The sequence below is a fragment of the Pelmatolapia mariae genome, linkage group LG20, assembly GCF_036321145.2.
Source record: "Pelmatolapia mariae isolate MD_Pm_ZW linkage group LG20, Pm_UMD_F_2, whole genome shotgun sequence".
In the NCBI taxonomy this organism is placed as follows: domain Eukaryota; kingdom Metazoa; phylum Chordata; class Actinopteri; order Cichliformes; family Cichlidae; genus Pelmatolapia; species Pelmatolapia mariae.
In genome coordinates this window covers 31,435,871-31,449,342 of record NC_086244.1, presented here as the reverse complement: position 1 = coordinate 31,449,342, position 13,472 = coordinate 31,435,871, and the positions used below count along the sequence as shown (strand labels likewise).

The window sequence follows — 13,472 nt, the reverse complement described above, 5'->3', positions numbered from 1 at the left end:
ACACTGTCAAAGATACTTGTCTTTGAGTGAAGATTTAAGGTGATAGGAAATATAAATAACTGCAACTTGAATCTTTACTGGAGCTCAGTATTTGACACAGAGTTCACTCACATGTGCTGTACCAGTGTACCTGCACATGTGATGTGACAGTAAAAGTGATTTGATTTGAGACTTCAAACTCACTGCTGTAATAACTTATAATGATTAATATAATAACTATAATATTGGCCATATCATATTTACACTGACTTTAGTCTCATGAACAACACTAACTAATTGTTATTTACTAGCTAATCTTAAAATGACTGTTCAGTACAGATATGAAGGCCAACAATCATGTTTTACAGTCCTGTGGTCTCAGCCTCAGATACTTATTAAATCACACAAAGCTCGTGTAGAAACAAACAAACAAATGAACAAAATATGTTCTCCTTCATTTCTGTCAACCACACGTTTCCAGCTATCATGGTTGCTAGGCAACCTGGGCAGCGCGACGGAGGCTAGACCGTCCCATTTCACAAGCCTCGCACTTCCGGCCTTAGTGGTCTTTGAGTACGCGGCCCTTGAGGACCGTTGAGGCTGCGTACTTTAAGGCTGCAGAACCTGAATGAGAAGGGTCTGGCTGCAGCCACTGTGGAGCTCCACAGTAACCGGAAACACGTGACCTCCACAGTAGCCGGAAACACGTGACCTCCACAGTAACCGGAAACACGTGACCTGCACAGTAGGCAGAAATACGTTCCTGCGTGGATCATCGACTGTGGAAATCTTGCAAGTGGATCGTAAAGGTTGGGACAGAGTCTTTCATGTATAATTTTTTTTGCCGTTAATAATTATATAATTTTAGGAATCATCTAGTTTGCTTACACTGATTACTTTGGCACTTTGTTAGCGTTACAACAACGGTCATACCTCCGAAGTATCTAAACTTTAGTAAGGAATGTGTGTACTTTTGACACCTCTGGTTAGCATTTAGTGGTCAGTTTCAAACGTATTTATTTTTTGCTTGTTATTGAACTACTTTTCACTATCTGTAACATCAATGCACATTGTTCCATTTACTGCATATTGCACTTTATTCATGTCTTTCATTCCACCTGCAAAAACATTGTAACAAGGTCGTCACAAAGAGGTTTATATATGTATAAATACTAATATTCTCTATTCCATTCTGTTCTGCTTTTTTATTGCCCAGATTTTAGTTAGCCTTTGTTAAATTGTCTGTTATATGTCAATAGATATGTATGCCACAAATAAAAGTGTTTTGTAAATTATGTTTTTGTAAAGAATTTTCTCCACAAATCTCTTACATGCTAACTGTAACGTTTTATTTCTGCTAAAACCTGAACTTAAATGTGTATATGGTGTTTATCTGTTTTTCCTCTCTGTTTTAGATGCTCATCAATTTGGAGTTCTGCCTCCAATCCAGAATTGCAGGAATGCACAACATGTTGCAGAAGACTCTTTCACTGCCCTCTGTGCCCCACTTTCAGCCCTACTGTCAACGCAAAGATTGAGGAGCATATAAATGGACACATTAAAAATGCTTTGCCTTTCAAAGGTATGTTGGTATTAAATATACCTCATAGTTAAAGTTATAAATATGCTCTTCTTTTCAGCACTTCTGCAGTCTCTTTGTTGACTTAAAAGTTGCTTTTCACATTGTACAGTTCAGTGCATTCATCAGCGAGAGAAAAAAGCGTGTTTTCCTTAAATATTTTTTTTCCTGTTCACCACATTTCCTGACAGCTCTTGTGATCCATACCATTTTGCTTTCATTATTGAGGGTTGGCTTGGATATTTTTGTTAATATGTACAATCCGATTGTTAGATAAACTGATTGCATTCTATACAACTACATTTAAATTACATGTTGTTGTTTGTTTTGTTTTTTTCTCTCTCTTACAGACAAAATGATATACCGGTGCACTTTCACTGCCCTGTCTGTAACATGACAGTCATACAGCGTGGGGATATGGCAAGGCAATTTTTCTCATGTCAGCATTCAGGACTGCTCCCCACTGAACTCTCCGAGGAGCCCCATCTCCCTCTTAATGTCTTGTCTCCAGTATCTAAACATTTTCTGATTCTTTGGTAGAACATTCATGTGCTCTACCCTCTGTGCTAAATGAAACTGTGGCTTGTGGAAAGTCCTTGAAAATGAAACGCCCTCACTGTGGTCTTAGTCTTCTTAAAAAAAATCTTCAAGGCTCACATGATGAGGAGGCATTCAAATAGATGTTTGCCTGGCTTGTCATCTGCAGTGTTTTTGTGTAGAGGGACTTCTTCCTCTTTGTTTTTCAGTTTGCAGAGGACATGGAGCTCTTTTTAAAAGCTTGTGCTGATGAGCAGGGACTACGGGTCAATGCGATGTTTGACATTTAATGGACAGATGAAGTCACTGGCTGTTTGTTTGTGTTTTTTATGTGTTGTTGTTTGTTTTTCAGTGTACAGAATTCCAGTTAAACTTATTGTTAAATATTCACTTGTTTCCATGTCCATAGTTATAGTAAAAAAATTAAGTGTAAATGCAACAGCATTGTTTATACTTGTAACTTCAGAATAAAAAGCTTATTGTTGATATTAACATTAATATATTACCCTGTAATCAATAATATTTTTATACATTTTACGCATTAACCCTCTGGGCTCTATCCTGGCCATTTGTGGCCACTTGACTTCTCTTTTTTTTTTTTCGACTACTACACTGCAGTGGACCAAAAGAATGACATAGGTTTGATCTTAAGGATCTAATACTTGTGTGTGTTTGTGCATGACATTGCAACGCAAATATGTATTTGCAAGATAGACTGAAATAAATAATGACGCATCAAATATTACACAGGCTGCAGTGAATTTTTGTTGATACTGGCTATTGAGATTTGAGTTTCCCAGTCAAACTTAGCTTTGAAGCACATGCTAAAAACACTTTTACTCTTTTACTTACATTTCATAACAAGACACCATAGCCAAAATATTAACAAAATATATATTAATAAAAAATTCAAAGCTGCAGCACATACAGCAACAAACACTGTTAGTAAATGTGTCCGGGAGTTTATGCAGGTGCAGAAAGTGCTGTTGCTGTAAGTAAGCCTAACAACTTCCAGATCACTTATTTTTCTGGAAAGATGGTAGGAAGGGCATCACTGCTCATTTCTACAATCTCCCAGATCTTGGAATACAATGCCTTTGTACCATGAAACCACTTCACAGTACTAGGAGTCCACTAAAACCTATAAAGAGAGTGATCCTGGAAGAAATGGGGCACACACTAGTGACCTCACCAATTGCAAGACAGCCTTTTCCCCGATGCTCAGATGGGGAAAAAAGGAGGTTTCATGAAAACATTAGGACTTTATCACCGTTTTATCTGAAAAGTTAATGGTAATATATAACCTAACTGGCTATAAAGAGTAAAAAATTTAGATACAATTTTGATTTTGATGAAAAGGACTGGTGCTATTTTAAAGAGTCACGTCGGTAAAAGTAGATAAATGTTTTAAGAAATATACATTTTATAGCATTTTGTGAACATACACAAAAAGTGGCCATTTTTGGCAACAAACAAGCTGAGAGAGTTTTATATTTTTTGCTCTCCTTGAACAAAAATAACAGTGCATAATAATCAATGTTGATGTTAATCAATTAGATGTCCCAGACTATACTATTAATAATACAGTGGTCCCTCATTTATCGCAGGAGTTAGGTTCTAAAAATAACCCGCGGTAGGTGAAATTCATGAAGTAGCCAACTTTATTTTTTACAATTATTATAGATGTTAAGACTGTAAAACCCCTCACTACATGCTTTATACACTTTTCTCAGACAGGCATGAACATTTTCACACTTTTCTCTTTTGTTCAAACACTGTTAGAGTTCAAACCTTCGTAGAAACATAGTCCAGTATTATGGAATGAAACCAAAAGGTGCATTTGAGGGTGCAAAACGTTTCGTCGGCATTGTTGTGTTTGTTTGGGAGAAAACTTACAAACATACAGTACAGCACTTCAGAGTTACACTGCTAGCGATCGAAGATTTATGTAAATTCGACAAGCTAAACGCATTCTGTACTGTACAGCAGCAGTCCCCAACCTTTTTTGCACCACGGACCACTTTAATGTCAGACAATATTTTCAGGGAACGACCTTTAAGGTGTCGCGGATAAATACAACAAAAGAATAAAAAAGAAACTGTGGTATTTTGTAAATATAATAATAAAGGTGACTTGAGCTGTGCGCCAACAACAATCACAGTGACATCCTCCTCTCTGCTTCTTAATGCTCCCTGGTCGCTATGGTAACGCGTAAATAGTTCTTTCAAAATAAGACACACAACTACAACCATACATTTCACACCGGAGCCTCAACTCTCGCGGAACGGTACCAAAGGACTCACGGACCGGTACCGGTCCGTGGACCTATTAGGGACCGCTCCTGTACAGGAGACACTGGACTAGATTGATTGACAATGGTCTACAGCAATCAGAACGCACAACACGATGTGCTGTAAAAAAAAAAAAAAAAAATCAGCGAAACAGCGAGTGTCGCGGAAGGTGCGCCGCGTTATAGCGAGGGACCACTGTATACTTTTGGCCACGAACAATTTAGGGGATGTTGAATTTTTCTGAACAAACCCAGGGTGTTAAAAAACCCCACTTAAAACCATTTTTATTTCTCAGCAGCATCAATAGTAACAAGAACGCAATTTAGTTTTCGCTGTTAAAGTCGATTTAACTGAAGTTACGTGTTTCCGGTTACTGTGGAGGTCACGTGTTTCCGGTTACTGTGGAGGTCACGTGTTTCCGGTTAGTGTGGAGGTCACGTGTATCCGGTTACTGTGGAGCTCCACAGTGGCTGCAGCCAGGTGCTCTTGACCTGAATTGGGATACAGCCATAGAGTTATCAGTTAGCCATCTTAACTATGTTCTAACTCTACATTTTCCCGACTGCATATTACTCTTATTTCGCGACACCACCCTCTAGTGGTGTCATATGGTATAGTCATGACAGGACACAACATGGTGGCTGTGTCTGAATTCAGGGGAAGGATGCTTAAAATGCCATATTTGGATGCAATGACGTCATAGCGACGCGACAAGGGGTGTCCGAATTCAAAGAGCACTCAAAATGTGGCAACAAATGCGTCCTACTTTCCCCCGAATTTCAAGGATGGGTCCGATGTATCCTTCATGTCCTACTATATCCCAGGATTCATTGCGGGTCATAGAGGAGATTTGTTTCTGATAACGATGGTGGTCGAAGCAGGAGACGAAAACACTTTCAAATGTAAGTATATGAAAATCTGGTTGTACAAAAGTTAAATTGTTATAGCGGTCGTTTTGTTAAGCTTTGGGCATTTGCATAGACATGTTTCTTTTCTCTAAAATAACCGTAAACCAGCTTGTATCGCGATTTTTCATGTATTGCCGCTTACATACAGCTAATTTTGATTTTTTCGAATTGGTGATATGTTGTGGGGAACAAAGACCAAACGGCTTAATTTATTAAAACGAGGAGAAAACGATCACCTCTTCACTGGGGTGAAGAATTGGGCCGCTACGGCGTGGAGGTACAAGAATAAATCAATTTACACATCATATTCATATGAGTATGGTCCTATTAACCCCCATGCTGTACAGCAGCGGTCCCCAACCTTTTTGCGCCACACACCGGTTTATGTCAGACACGGAGCGGCCTTTAAGGTATCGTGGATAAATACAACCACATAAAATGATCTGACCAAGACAAAAACTGTGGTATTTTGTAAATATAATAATAAACGTGAATGTACTGTGTAATTGTGTAACTTTATTAGCAGCGTCCTCCTGAAAATGCGCCAATATTGACAGTAACATCCTCCTCTCTGCCGCTTAATGCTCTCTGGTCGCTATGGTAACGTGTAAATATTTCTTTCAAAATAAGGCACACAACTACAACAAGGGAAAGACCCAGGGAAACCGAGTTAACTATAAAACCCCTGAAAACCATAAATTTCACACCGGAGCCTTAACTCTCGTGGCCCGGTACCAAACGACTAACTGTACAGAACCTGTGATGTCCAGACGGTGTTCCTCTGGTGTTCTGCTGTGAAAACTTTTGGGTTTAGGGATTAACATAGTTGCCATGGTTTCCTTTCTTCTCTTATTTGTTGTGTGTGATCAGGACAATTCTGGAGAAGATGGGCCTGCAGGGGACAGTCACCCCCTTGCAGGCCAGAAGACATGAGATAACTTTAAAGAATACAAAGTACGTATGTGTGTTATCAAGAAGATAATTCTTAAGAACACAAGTTAATAAATGTGCAATTACTAACAGTTGTTGTGGTGTTTTTATTTGCCTGCTGTCATTTTTGATTTCCTCTGCCTTTAGGATTGCAAGTATCCAGGCTCAGGAGAGGGTGTGTGTGGGAAGCCCACTGCTGCTACTTGGCCCTGGTTTGCCCTCATGGATGAGGTGATAGGACAGATGCCTTCCATTAAGCCTCCTGTCCTAATTTCCTCTCTCCCTGAGGACACTCCAGGGCCAAGCACAGCAGTGGGTGACCAAAATGACAGCGATGACGAAGCGGCTCAGCCACCTACGACAGGGAGAAAGAGGAAAAGAGACAGGGATGATGAGCTGCTAGACCTCATCAGAGAGGACATGAGGCAGCAAAGAGAGGCAGAGGAGAGGAGAGCAGGGGGAGGACGGACAGACTGTTTTCACTTCTAGAAAGATTAGTTCCCAAATGAGTTATGTATTGAGAAATATATTTATTTGAATATATTTGTTACATTGTTATATGTGTTGCATTAGTTTAAAGGTTTTATGTTATTAATAAATTGATTCAAACAAACAGTAATTGTCACTGAACTCAATTTGATTTACAGGCATTTTTAACATGTATGAACATAACACTAACTTTGAACAATATTACTTGGATATTTATTTGATAGCAATAAAGTAAATAACAATAACAATTAAACAAGAATATTTCAAATACACAGTATGTAAAGATGGAAAAACAATATTTACAGTTGTTCACACAGGATTAACCTGAGTGACCTGTTCCTGGACTGTTTCTTTAACAACTGTAATAGATTACAGGAAGTCTCTGGCAGTGTTGCTGAATCTGCCGGAGCAAGATCAGACATGAATGGGGTGTTGCAACTGAGACATGCGGTTTGTCTTTTCTGGTTGGTGAGTGGAAAATCACACAGGGTGGTCTGCAAAGAGCTTTAGGATGCTTCCTCCCACTGTCCACTGCATCGTCCATCCACAGGGTTTGCAGGGCTGGCTCAATCAACGGCTGCCACACCACTAAGATGTTTTCGGAAATATGCAAGCAGGAGATGGTGGATGCTATATTATTAGTATAATACTTGTAACTCTGTAGCAGACAACAGTTTGATGAAGTGCTATGTAAAAAAACAAACAAAAGATTAGATTCTATCCGTTTCAAAGATATTTAGTTTATATATTTTATATGATACAGTACATGTGTAAGAATGACTGATGTTGTGGCAAAAAATGATTGTCTGCCAAAAATTGATTTCCGGTTTTTGCCCTAAACTGATTGCTCGTATTTAACCTGCTATGAATAACGTGTTGGTCTATAATACGTGAAACATGTCAAATGTTTCCCTCATTAATGAAATCAAGTCACTTTGAGCCGCCAGCAACATTCCTGTAACAAGGTAGAAGCTGCAATCAGTTTTTGGCAGTGACTTTTATATATCCTTTATTTATCCAGTTCACAAACAATCTTGTTGACATTAGAAATTTATTTTTTAAGTGTAATCTGGTCAAGAGGACAGCAGACAGCGCAACAAATATATCAATTGTACCTACATTATAACCAGACTTATAAAGATACTTGAACAACAGGTAATTATTGTATATATAAAACCCCTTTGTAAACCATGTTCACCGAAGTCTATTTACCAACATACATAAAGATATTACACATATTACACACGGAAACATTGCAAATCAGTTTTGGCAGGCGAACACTTTTTTGGCACAACGCTGGCAATAATTCAATTATCCGTGTAATTAGCTAAGTAATTCCTAAATGCATGTAGATTAAAGGAAATTATTTTACCTGGATATGATTGCCTCTGATGAGCCCAATGTACAAAACGTGCGGGCGACGACGATAAGATTTTTCTAGCTCCTAGAGAATTAAAATTAAAACGGAGCGACATTTTTGGGTCCATTTTGAAGTTTTCGCGCTGTGGCGCTAGCGACCAGAAAAAAACGCAAGTAAGGGCGGAGATGAAGGCTAGGAGCCCATCTGTTATGTTGGATACTCATTGTTTGTTCAATAAAGTTTCTATGGAGAAAAAAAGGGGGCTGTCCACAGCCGCTCACTTCCTGACTACCCGTCCGTCTAAGGACACTACCTTGTGACGTAGGTAGGTAGTGTCCTTATGAGCATCCTTCCCCTGAATTCGGACACAGCTGGTGTTTTCTTACGTTGCAGTCCGTTTTGACTCTCAGGGCCACCGTAGTTTTGTGCTATGAGTTAATTCAGAATCATTCATACCAGAGTAACCTGAGAGGACAATATATATTTAAGCTGAAATGTTAGAAGTGTGACAACATATCATCTCTTTAAACTGAAGCATTGTATTCCTTTTTGAAAAATACAAATTTGATGTCAGCAACATAAAAGTTTGAGACGTGCAACAAAAGACAGGAGAAGCTCTGCCCCAATATGAATTATGTTATTAAAAAAAAAAAGGATCTGGCAGCAGTCCCAACTTACCTGAGCATGAACTCACAGATGGTGTGATACCTAGGCTAAAAGGGAGATGGACAATCTGGGTTTATCAAAGCACACTTCAAAAGCAAAGCAACTGTAATTGTACAGGGGGTGCACTCCTGCTCATGACATGGATAACTTGCACAGCTGTGGATGCACCAGCAATGCTGAATGGTATTTGCAAGTTTTCTTGTGTTGTATTCACTGGCATCCACAGTGAAGACATCGTGGACAGCGGAGAAACTCCCGGTGGTGGAGCAGACTGGGACAGAGTTCCACTGATGAAAAAGAGAGTCACGGTGGATTTTATAAAAATTAAATAAAAAAAGATTCAGACCAAAAGATTTGTGATCTACACAATGCAAGCTGATCAACGATAAGCTCAGTATTTTTATTTAATATATTTTTCATCTGCTTGAATGTTTCCTGGCTCACACAGTGCTCAACCTGCTAGATTTTTGTTTGTTATTAATTTATTTTAAATATCTAATCTTATCTTTGAATCACACATAAATACACTATGTTCATTATAATAGGATACATATATACTGTCAAACACCATTCTGACATTCCATTCACGCTCAGCTGAATATTAAAATGGACAAATATGCCTCGTCTCTGCATACGCTATGATCATTATAGAATAACATGAAATATTAAAACTGAGCTTAATCTTCAACATAAGCAGTAGTCATATGAATTCATATACTCTTAAAGACAAATGGTGAACGTTTTTCTGCAGAATAAGTACTTGTACCTTTTGTGATGTTCGCCAGTATTAGTTGTCTTTGTATTGCGGGTCTAAATAAATAAGTAAATAAATCCTCCAGCACTGGTTGTTGTCACCTATTGCTAATGTTTTGACGCTGGTAACCTCTCATACGGTGTAAGAATTTAATTCAGCTGTTTAGCACAGAAAAAGTGTGACTTTCAGGACACGTGAACCTAACATTAGCGGGCATAATGTTAGCTTAATAGTCAGTTCAACAGCTGTTGTTAGCTCGGGACAAGTGACTACAACAGCAGCGATGAGCCCGATGAACGGATCCGGGGCGGATGGGCTCGTACATAAATGGATCGATCGGGGCGGGATACGGTGGGAAACGACAGATAACTTAAAGACAGGCCAAGTAGAAGGATCGCTAAAGTCTGCTAAAATCAATCGCAATGCAAGCTGATCAAACTTGCAAAGACACAATATCAAATTTAACCCACTCTGGTACAAAATGACACCATAATAGACCGTCCTTTGAACGTCAGGACGTTCGGCGATAACGTCACTCGAACTCCTTTGAAGACAGTTCTGGGGGCGGAGTCAAGAGTCCTTAAATACCCACCAAGTACATACCTTGAAGCCATAGATTGCGATAGTGCTGAACTAGCTACGGTTTCAGTTTCCCTTGCAAACACTTTTCAAACGCAGAATAGTACGTCATATAAACGAAACTAAATACATTAATTTCAAAATGAGTTCCCTAAGCTACTTTGATATGCAGATGCTCAGAAATGAGATAGAAAAGTACAAACAAGCTGAAAAACTTCAGCTTGAGAAAATCCATGAAAAGAATTGTAGGATTTCAAGTCTTGAGGCATCTTTGAAAAAAGAGCAGGAAGTGGTTGCAAAGATGAAAGAGGAGTCCAAAGAAATGCAGGTGCTCAGAAATGAAATAGAAAAGTACAAACAAGCTGAAAAACTTCAGCTTGAGGAAATCCATGAAAAGAATTGTAGGATTTCAAGTCTTGAGGCATCTTTGAAAGAAGAACAGGAAGTGGTTGCAAAGATGAAAGAGGAGTCCAAAGAAATGCAGGTGCTCAGAAATGAAATAGAAAAGTACAAACAAGCTGAAAAACTTCAGCTTGAGGAAATCCATGAAAAGAATTGTAGGATTTCAACTCTTGAGGCATCTTTGAAAGAAGAACAGGAACTGGTTGCTAAGATGACAAAGGAATCCAAAGATGAAAAGATGGAAAAAATGGAAAACGTTTTGCTGGAAACCAAATCCCAGCTAAGGTCCGCAGAGTCACAGAATGTAGATCTCACAAACAAATATGAGGCAAAAATTCGGGCTCTTCGTAAGGCAATCAAACACCTTGAAAATAAATGTGCCACTGAAAAAATGATGCGGGACAAGAAAGAAAAGGAGGTGGAATCTCTGGTTGTCCTTAAAATCAAAAATGAGCAGGAAAAACAAGAACTCAAGATGAAGCTAAGCAAGACGACTGAGGAAAAAAATGAAAAAGTTAAAGAACTGCAGAAACAACATGAGCTGCTTCAAACTGAGATTCAGAACCATGAGAAGTGCATTCATCATAATGACTTCCTCGAAAGAAGGATAGACGAGCTTCTTACACTACCTGGGGAGGTGTACTGCCGTCAACAGAAAGTTAAAAGTGTGGAAGAAGAAAAAGAGAAACTACAGGCTGAACTTAAAAAGTGTCAAAGACAAAATGAGGAGTACAAAGCGGGAAAGCGCTGGGCAATAGATGAGAAAAACAAACTGACAAAGAAAAATGATGAACTGAAAGCACGTCTTAGGGAGAAGCAATGTAACAATATAACATTGAGGAAAGAGTTAAAAGCCAAAGTCCTGGAATCTGAAAGTCAGATAAAGGAGCTGGCAAGGCAAGGTTTTACTATAGACCGCCTGGAAAAATGTCTTATGGTTAAAACTAAGCAAATAGTTCAATTTGAAAAGGAGACGCAGGAATCTGGGAAGAAAATTTCAACCCAAGAAAATAAGATAGCCCGTCTGAAAACTGCTCTTAGCAAAGCAGAAAACGATCTGGAACTGGAGATAAAGAGAATTGAAAATCTTAGGTCTGATAAAGTGCTCCTTTCTGAGACAAAGTTCTGCATTGAGAAGGAACTCTATACAGCTAGAGACACTATAAAGACACTTCAGAATAAAATCAAAGAAAAGGCCCAAGAACTCCAAGAGACAAACGTAGACCTTACCAGTGCTAAGACCAGCTATAATGCTGTAAAGACTGAGCTGGACATTATCAAAAGGCAGCAGGCAGAACTAAAGACAGAACATGAGAAACAGCTTAGCTCTGCAAATGACAACCTCTTCGCAGTGACGTCAAAGTTGACACAAACTGTGGAGGACAAAGAAGAGGTTGAGAAAGCTCTGACAAAGTCCAACCACACAGTATTTAAGCTTGAGCAAGTAATAGAAGAACTGGAAACTGACATTGGCATTCAACGACAAAAGAATGCAGTACAGAAAAAAGAAAATGACGATCTGCTGCAACAGCTGAAGGGACTTCATGACACGCTCGGCCACACTGTGCAAGTCGAGAAAAAAGCCTCCCCAGAGCAGCAAAGAAAGGATGGGGATGAAAAAATAGCCTGTAAAAAGGGGAGATTTGACCGGAGTAATGTGGAATACTTTCCATCCAAAGACGACAATGAGCTGAAAGAACAACAGAAAGAAATCAGAGACCTTAAGGGCAAAATGGGTAACAAGCTTACCACATATGACAGTAAGCTAAGAGCAGTGCATGGCCTGCTACCTCTTATTTCCACTAGGGCCCGGTCTAAAACTGTAGACAACTCAAACAAGCAGTCTGAGTCTAGGAGCTCACGCAACCTCAAGTCCACTGTTACTCCCAAGGCAGAAGAAGAAAGGCTTCATCCCCATCCACCTGTACTTAATTCCCAGTCAACTCTACGTAGAGTATACAATCCTGGTGCAAAAACAATCAAGCGCCGGCCTTCAGCCAAACCCAAACACATCTAAAATAACCCTCCTACCAGTTCTCACACTAAGGGACAATATTAGAAAAGAAATTAAATACCCGCCCATCCTGAGGGTATATTACATCCGTAACCCAGGAGTGGCTGTATTTGCTGTAACATCATAAATGTAAGACAATAAGGACATCTCTGCATGTGTGAGAAAGTGACATGCATTTCGTCACCCCAACCGGTCGAGGTAGATGGCCGCCCCTCACTGAGCCTGGTTCTACTGAAGGTTTCTTCCCGTTAAAAGGGAGTTTTTCCTTCCCACTGTCGCCAAGTGCTTGCTCGTAGGGGATCTTCGGATTGTTGGGTTTTCTCTGCATTATTGTAGGGATGTTACCTTGCAATATTATATTATATATTATAATATAATAAAGGTTTAAAATTGGCACAAATAAAATTGATGTGAACTGAGTTTTTCTTTTGATGTGTACAAGTGGTTGTATTTGAGTACTTTTGATCTGCTTTTATTCGCTACTACGCACACACTGGCTTCAAAAATACAAAGTGATGGCAGTCCCCATAAAAAGGGAATTTTGGCTTCATTTTTGTACAGTGGCAGGAAGTGGAGTGAGGTTATTAAAAAAGGCTGTTTTCAGCTATTTTTAAAGCTACATTTTAGTTAGTTTTTAGTTAGCGAACCTTTAGTTACTGTGGCCAAATACATATTTCATTTTTTAAAGTAAACACATTTTCAGTAAATCGCAGTTGGCCGTTGAGGAAAAGCACATGTTCGGTAGCTAATCCGTGTATTTACCCTGACTAAAGAAATATCTCTGCTGAAGTCACTGAGATGGTTTATATGAGAAACAGAAATGTTACTGGCCTGATCAGTCACTAGGCAATGTTGCCGTTACTGTACCTTTATGAGTTACACAGTCAGAGCAACATGCTGGACTCTTCTTTAGCTCCTCTGCAGAGCCGATTATTAAATATGCGCAAACAGCAGCATGTTTCTGGCTCCCTCCACACATGGTCA

General features: G+C 39.2%; 1 long non-coding RNA gene across 1 annotated transcript; it reads left to right on the top strand.

Annotated features, from left to right (window-relative positions):
• Positions 1 to 711: 711 nt before the first annotated feature.
• On the top strand, positions 712 to 2,816 carry LOC134619434 (uncharacterized). Its single transcript, XR_010091985.1, has 3 exons — positions 712 to 788; positions 1,395 to 1,561; positions 1,909 to 2,816. It is a non-coding gene; the product is annotated as an uncharacterized LOC134619434 (long non-coding RNA).
• The last annotated feature ends 10,656 nt before the right edge of the window (positions 2,817 to 13,472 follow it).